This window comes from Cydia strobilella, chromosome 13 (assembly GCF_947568885.1).
Source record: "Cydia strobilella chromosome 13, ilCydStro3.1, whole genome shotgun sequence".
NCBI lineage: Eukaryota > Metazoa > Arthropoda > Insecta > Lepidoptera > Tortricidae > Cydia > Cydia strobilella.
Genome location: NC_086053.1, coordinates 11,084,463 through 11,092,953, shown reverse-complemented (window position 1 = coordinate 11,092,953; position 8,491 = coordinate 11,084,463).

Below are 8,491 nucleotides of genomic sequence, written 5' to 3'. Positions count from 1 at the left end.
CTTGGCGCGCATGGTCTTTATCGTTTTTTCTTGCGAAATGTGACAGTGATAGCGGCAAACCGATGGAACGGCCTTAATGTAGAGTGACAATGTCTCTTTTTTTAACATATATCTTAGGAGGATCAAATGTAAATAGGAGGTAAGTAAGTATGGAGAACGTCCGGACCATTCTAGCGTCAGTCCGTCAGTCATGGGCCGAGGCGTCCAACACTTCGTTTTCTATGACGGTAAGGTTAATCGGTGTACGGTGTAATAATAAACCAATTTAAAAAAATCCTAAAGAATCAGGAGACTATCCAATTTGAATCTACATACTATGATCACAATATACTCATTCTAGTCGTATCTACTTACCTAATTCATTACAACAATTTGCGCACCAAACCCGGGATGGATTGGACAGGAAGCAGTAGTCAAATTTTAAAAATCTGATTTTGATTTGACAATGCTCTAGCCAGATAAAGGCTCGCTCTATTTTATAACAATATGCGAGCGAGAGGCACCGATTTATATCAAATCAACAATTTCCAAAGTTATAATGCCGCTTCGGCGGTGATTTGGCGGCAAAAGCTACTTAATCAGATTCATTACAGGCCCGAGTTGGCAAACGGCGTCAGATCAATGTGTCCTGGACACACGCTTTTTTGCATCCGCAATCGATATGCCTATAGTTTTGTCCCCAAGTGTAAGTAGTACGTGTCATTGTTAGAGTTTGGGGTGAAAAGAGATTAATAGCTACACTAAAATAAAAACCTTGGGCAACAGTTATTGTGGTGAGGCCTTCCATATGAATGCGAATTTTGCCACGTTCCTTAACTGTGAATTTTTTTTAATGGCTCTATTCCTATTTATCTAGTGGTTCGGGGTTTAAATTTAGTCACTGGGCTTGTTTCTCTTTTATTTGAAATTAAAAACATTAAGAAATTGAATTACACATGTACTTATTATTTTATAATACGGTACATGTATAGGTAGTGGTTGCTTAAAAAAAGTTAATAACAACCTTTTTTATTTGGAAACATTTGGTTGGATTAATAACAACAATCTACTCACCCTAGTTAAAACAATGTAGGTATAAATATAATATAATAATCGTATCTTAGGTAGGTACCTATTTACGGCGAAAGGTTTAGATAGGTTCATATTTCATTTTCATACTTAATTATCTTCGAGAATCCTAATTTTAGAACAAATAATAAAATTATCCTTATGTAATTTTTTTGGTTTAATATTAGGTACTTATTAACAAAAAGTGTTTTTTTAATAAACGTACTTAGGTAAGTACGTAATTATAATACTTACATTTTTCTCCTCTGACATAAAAATAATGACAATAAAATCTATTAACTATAAAACTTACGTTTCTCTATAAAACTGTCAGAAACAACTACTCTTCTATTTATACCGCCATCTATACTTGAAATCATAGACTACGAAGTTCTTACTCGTTGATCGATTTTACTCCGTTGCTAAGTTAGACAGCTACCTGCTTAGTTACTTAAGCTACTCATAGATGGCAGTTATATCAAAATGTATTGCCGTAATTGACCTAAACTGCCAAATTGAATTGTTATTGATTTGTAAAAAAATAAACGAAATGATGACAAATAAGACAATTACAATATTTAAATTTTAGTTAAATCGGACGTGTTATTAATTTTAAAATTTCAATAATTAATGATTATTAGTTTTGATAACAGCGCCATCTAACGTTTTTACAACAAACTATGTAGATCAAACCCTTGCCTGTCTTATGATATTTTCGATACAAATCAATAGTAGTTCCTTTGCTTTCCACAGTGTGGCGCTGTAGTATTATTCAAGATTCATTTCATGGCTCCTTTACACGATGAGTGTTGTCACACATATTTTCGGGCTTTGTCGAAACACTGCAGCGCAGTTTAATGTAGGTAGGTATACTGATTTTCAATTTACCGTGCAGCATTTCACGGGCAAATTGTCAATTTAGTCCAACCCACCAGAACGAAAAATTTGCATGCAGAAGCGCCACTTCAAAGGTAACTGTTGATAACTACTTTTCTTTCAAAGACATGCCCTTTTAATCAAAATTCGACCTTATGAAGAAGTAAAATGATTTAAAATAGCTTGCATCTCTTTCTACGGCGCTTTGCTCTGAAATTCATTTAAAATCAAAGGATATTGAGACTTACTCGTAATGTTATAACATATGAAACACAATGTTTTCGGATTATTCACTGCTGAAATGTCGCAGATTAATTTATCTCGAAAGCGGGGTGGTTGTTGGGGTTGTTTAATAGGATTTTGTACCGGTGAACGAGTTTTGGTAGCTGCCAGCCATCTTTTGTTTTTAGCCTATACCTACCTTAGAAATTGTAAGTATACTTACAATTTCAATTTCAATTTGTAAGTATACTTGCAGAGATTTACTGTGATAGGCTGATCAAACTTTCCTACTTTTATGTTGCGGTTTGAGAAATCTACGGAACAACTGGTGAGAAGTTCTATTTTTAAGGGAATTTTACTATAAGTATAATCTTTGGTTTAAGTTTTAAAATCCAATTATTGTAAATTATTCTTACAATATCTTGATTTTCCTACAATTTTACTAAACCCTGGCAAAATATAGAAAATTATATAATGCTAAAAGGGATCAGCCACTTAAAGCTTGCTCTATTATCTTCACTTTCTGTTACCAAGATAAGATCGGGTCAAATTCGATCCTATTATTCATAAAAAAACAAACTGATTATAAAAAAAAGTCGATTATTGGCTCTATGATCGTATAATTCGTATATGGAGAGGGCGTGACGTCACAGCGGGATACAGATAAGTGATAACGTTAATTTGTATTTGGCATCTGTTCGATTAAATTTCTGGATATAGTGGGAATGTCTAGTGTTAATTGTAGAATTGTGGCGTCATCAGAAATTGGATATATTCAAATGAATAATTTAATTGTAACGGCTTTAGGGCGTCAGGATCTGTATATACCTATATACTCACTTCTCCGCAGATCTTCATCGCAAAAACGTGTCAGTTAGAAAATATTCCTAAAAATTCTTTGTCAACATATATGTATTATTTTTGGGCCATTGTGGCGTCATCAGAAATTGGATATATTCAAATGAATAATTTAATTGTAACGGCTTTGGGGCGTCGGGATCTGTATGTAAACGTGTCAGTAAGAAAATATTCTTAAAAATTCTTTGTCAACATATATATGTATATTATTTTTGAGCCACCCTGTAAGTAAGTCTGAATTGTCTGTAGTTTCAGATTGTCGTCGTTCAGTAGGTATCACATCTCTGTACCAGTTTACATTGCATTTAAATAAATATTTGTACGATATCGTCAAATTTATCGGTTCAAGTAGTCGGTGTCGAAATTTGAATCGAAAGTAAACATTGTGATGTGACTATCACTTTCCCACACTCCGCTACTTCAGGTTTATTATGTGTGCCAAAAAAGCTTAAGGGCACTTGTGACTTGAAACTAGTTAGTATAAATCATTAGGAAATAAACTAATAGTTCTTTTAATAAAATCTTTGGGTTCGTCGAATGTCGATCTACTTGAGAAGGTAGAGTGGTTCTTTATTAAGTCCTTACATAAATAAATTAGTCTAAATTGACACCTTCAATAAGGCATGTTTGTGGGTACAAACCGACGATAATATATAGATATAGTTAAATACCTAAATATATAGAAAACAAAAGTTCTGTGATAAACTCACAAGAACACTTGAGACTGACAAAAATTTGCTGCAATAGTTTGCTGGGAATGCCTTAAAAAATGTGCCTAGTTACTAATATCTAATTATCTACCTGTAATATTGGAAGAATTTCTATTTCTGATAAGTAACTACTTATCTGTGCACAGGCCGATTTTTAAGCCCGCTCCAGACTACGCGACGAGTGTGGAGTCGATTTCGCTGATTAGCGAACTAGACTCTACACTCGCATACGCAGCTTCGCGCCGCGATTCGCGCACGAGTGTGGAGGAGGCTTTACGTGGGATTAACCTGTCTCTAGACCACATCAGTAGGTAGGCACCTACAAACTCCTTGGCTTGATAAGAAGCGTAGTAGGTACCTATTCTACGTATTTCAGTGGGACGAAAAGGTGCCATTAGATTTTCGCACGACGAAATGGTAAACATAAGCTGGTGAATACTTGTGATGATATTTACAACTTACGAATTATCTTGGGTAAACAGTTAAGTGGTGAGAATTTATAGTTTGGTTAATCGGAAGTGTGCATTACCTAAATACATATTTAATTTGTATTTGTGTTTCAGAGAACTAGTGCGTTTCTTACCTACCTAAGAATAAGAAAACATACATTGAAAAAACCGGACAAGTGCGAGTCGAACTCGCCCACCGAGTGTTCCGTACAAATTTAACTTTTTCCTTATTTTATTGAAAAAAAATTTTTTTACAAAATAGTTTTTAGATTTTTCCCTATACTTGTTATATATTACTTGCCAAATTTCATAGTTCTAGGTCAACGGGAAGTACCCTATAAATTTTTATTCCCTTGAGAAATATTGAAAATTGAAAATTGAAAAAAATATTGAGTGTCAAAATATACGTTTTTTGCGGCATAAACGGCCTTATCTTTTTTTAGAAGTTCAGGGTCAGCTTCACACTCATTTTATAAAATAATTGAGATCATATAAAATAGCAATGACAATAAATTCCAAAACAAACTAACCCGTTTTATCGTTTTAATTAGACCTAGGAAAATTACGAGGACAAACATCTTATCAAAAATTTCCTATTTTTTCAGTTCCTTGAAAATCAAGAATGTGATATCATATCGGTAAACTTTACCGTATCAGACTGTATGGCCAATCGGTGACGGTGACACATTTCCGCGGATTATTTCCTACTATACTAAATCAATTCTTTGTATACGATGAGGAAAACTTTATCTGGATTATATTCAACCGTGAGACACCTGTGCCCTGTTTATCAAAAGCTTGTAGCTTGTAATACAAGCGGAAATCACTTTTTGACAGCTTTTGTTAGAAAGGGACTTCCACTTGTATTACAAGCTACAAGTTTTTGATAAATAGGGCACTGCTGTAGGTTCCGTATATTTATTAATACATTCATTTGAACTCTATAGTTACACTTACAACCTTATTGTTTACAGTCCAGTGTAGTTTTATTAGGTACGTATAAAGGTAACTTTCGGATAGTGACTGAAGCAGTCTTGCTGCTGCTGCAGGGCGGCGTTTCTGCTGCAGGCTGCAACGTTGAGGCGATGTCACTGTCAATTTCCTAGATAAATTTACGGTGGTTACGGCATTGCGTTCGCGATTAAAACATTCAGTCACTCAATGTATTAGAGCGCAGTAAATTCGTGTTCTTCTCTCACTCTCACTGAGCGTGAGCGTGAGCAAGATAAAAGTACGTGCCCGAGCGCAGGTATAATGTTTTTTAATTTTATTTTTTTGTGTGTTTTACTAAGTACTAACAATCTAACATGTATGGACCATTATGAAGTCTGGATTAAACGATTTATATTTTTTATTTTTTTTAATTCATTTATTTAAAAAATAAAAAAGTAATCGTTAAGTTCACTCAAGCATAATATTGTTAATTTTTAGAAATAATTTTCATTTGTTTAGCTTTTGTGTAAAATTCATTACAATTTTTTAAAGTGCATGTTAGACCTATGTTCGTGACTTTTTTCTATCGAGCGAAAGTCATAAACTCAGGATTCGATTCGCTGAAGTTCCTAGAGAAAGGCCCCAAGATTGCTAATTAAATTTATGGCAGCCGTATTGTGATCCAAAAAAGCGCTACGACTTTTTTTTTAATCAGTTTTCTGAGCGCTACGGCTTTTTTTAAATCCGTTTTCTGAGCGCTACGGCTTTTTTAAAACCTGAACAGTGACATGCTAATTCCGCTGCTTTACTAGCAACGCTGCTGTAGGTAGTCGCTACCCAATGTCACTTTGAGGCAGTACTATGTTAGCTGTCTATGTTAATGTCAACTAAAGATTTCATCCATTTCCTAGCAGATATAATTAAAACACTTCCTATTTTAGGATTTGCATGCAATCCGGGCTTTAGACTAGAAGAAACCCTAACCGCGTTTGGACATCAGAGGGCTTACCGCGAAACACGCTTCGACGTGTGGCCTTGCCTCTCTATTGCATTTGTAAATTCTTACGTAAGTGTGACAGGGAGGCAACACGTCGAACGTGGCTCGCAGTAGGCCCTCAGCAGTCAGCCCGTCTACGATAAACTACTATCAAACACCGACAAAAACAATCTTATCTCTGAATCACAACAATTACGAGCTGCGTTAGGTCATAGTAACGATTAGTGATAAATTGTATCGGAAAATACCTACCTTACTTGTGATGTCAAATCTAGATACATAATACATATTAATAGGTAAATGAAGTTCCCACCTTCCCGTACAAACGGAGTTTCGTTCTCATTTTAAAACTACGTGTTGGGTTGTAATGAGACTGCAGATACAATGACGTGAGGTATATGTCTGTAATTAGTTTATATAGCTCCAGTTTATAAAACAACCGAAATAGAGCAAAAACAAGTTTTGTATGGAAAACTTAAATTCGCTGTATTTTTTTTTTTTACTATTGAAGCTACATAAACGAATTACAGATATACCTTATCCTTAAGTAGTACCCGTACCCGATAGTACAGTTTCAGAGCAGTCTAGCTAATAGTCATTTTAAAATGAGAGCGTAACTACGTTTGCATGAAGAACCGAGCTTGCCGGGGACTCTTAAGTAGATGATTATTAATTAACCATGTGCATAACGAGTCATGATATGATACCTATGTAGGTATTATTTGTCCAAAAATGATCGATTGGTTCCTAAAATCCAGGGATTTGGTGAGATCAGGGAAGAAATCTCATGCAAGCCGGCGCGGCGAAGAGCCACTTGACTGATAATGATTTCAGAGATAGCACGGTTCCCATGGATGATCGCGGTAGCACTACCGTAATACTATGTATTTGAGCTAATGATAAGAAGATTAGAAAAGTCTTGACTAAAGATATGTTTAGACTTTAAAGGTTGTGGTCGTGTAAAAGTATGCTTTACTATGGTGTATTTTAGAATAAGTTCGTGCGATAAATAAGGATTTAAAACAATTTTACTATATAATTTTTGAATTTTGTTGCGGTTGACTACTCAAAAGTTACTCTAACTATTATACTAAGTATGTTATGTATAAATTATAAATTAAAATAAATGTCATATACCAAGTTACTTTTTCTGTAGTACTATTTCAGATTATAATCATACATACTACTTTAAATAGAGAAAGCACAATAAAAATAAATAAATAAAAATCTAACCCAACCTAACATGAAATTAGGTATAAATAAAAATGTTAAAGATTCAACAAAGAAAAAAAAATGTGGTGTATACATTCTGATTTTTTAGAACTTTAGTTATACATACGAGTACCTACATCTATAATGTAGTACAAATAAATCAGGAAGAGGGTTGCCTCTTTGTCTTAATAACTTAAACGAGTGACTTCTTTTGTAACTTCTTGTTAACGTTAGCTTCTTCATTATTAACAGTTAAGGAATTTTGAATGTCAGTTTCAAGGACAATAGTCGCGTGGCTATACCCGTTATTACAGTTTATTGTATAATAAAACAATGTAAGAATTTCGTATAATTAGAGGAAAATAGTCCTTAAGTCAATGTATTAACAGACTTCGTATAGGAACTGTTTATATGGTTCCGTAATAAACAATTATTTTAACAGTAAGAACGCGACAATTTAAGACAATGTCTTTGAGATGAGCTTTTTTGCCGTTATTTTGGAGCGGGGTATGATTTTGAAGGAGCAAGATGACTTCGTAATCGTACGAATCGTATGAAATTAATTAATGAAGCAAAATATAATACAAAACATAGAAACAAAAGATTGAACAACGAAAATACATGTAGGTGAGGGCTTTGAGGTGAGGGCAGTTTTGGTAGTATAATTTTACTAATGAGTCCCTATCCCTTCCCTTGATTAAATAAAAGCAAGTCGACAGCAATAATACTAATTTTTCAATGTTTTTTATACACTTTACTATGCTAAGTAGGACAGGTCAGTTTGACCATGGCACAAGCCTCCACGCGCCATAGTCATAAAACAATTAGAAAAATAATAAATAATAGGAATTCTTCACGGATCATAATGCAGGGACAATATTTTCGGAAGGTCGCCTTAATGGCAGTTCTGACAGAGTTTTTTTAAACGGTGTTTATGACGAAGCTTTTTATTTTTATTTTAGGTAGATGATTTTTATTTTTGAAATTGACGCAATGCCTGCATTAAACAAAACAATGAAGAGAGCTATTGTAGGATTTGTAGGTAACGTATTTAAAGAATTTATAAACGTTTGCGTCGTAACGACATATTATATATACTTACTTATTAAGATTATATATTGTCTTCGGTTACCGCGATGAAGTAAAACTGCTTAACATCAGGCGGGCCGTATGCTTGTTTGCCACCG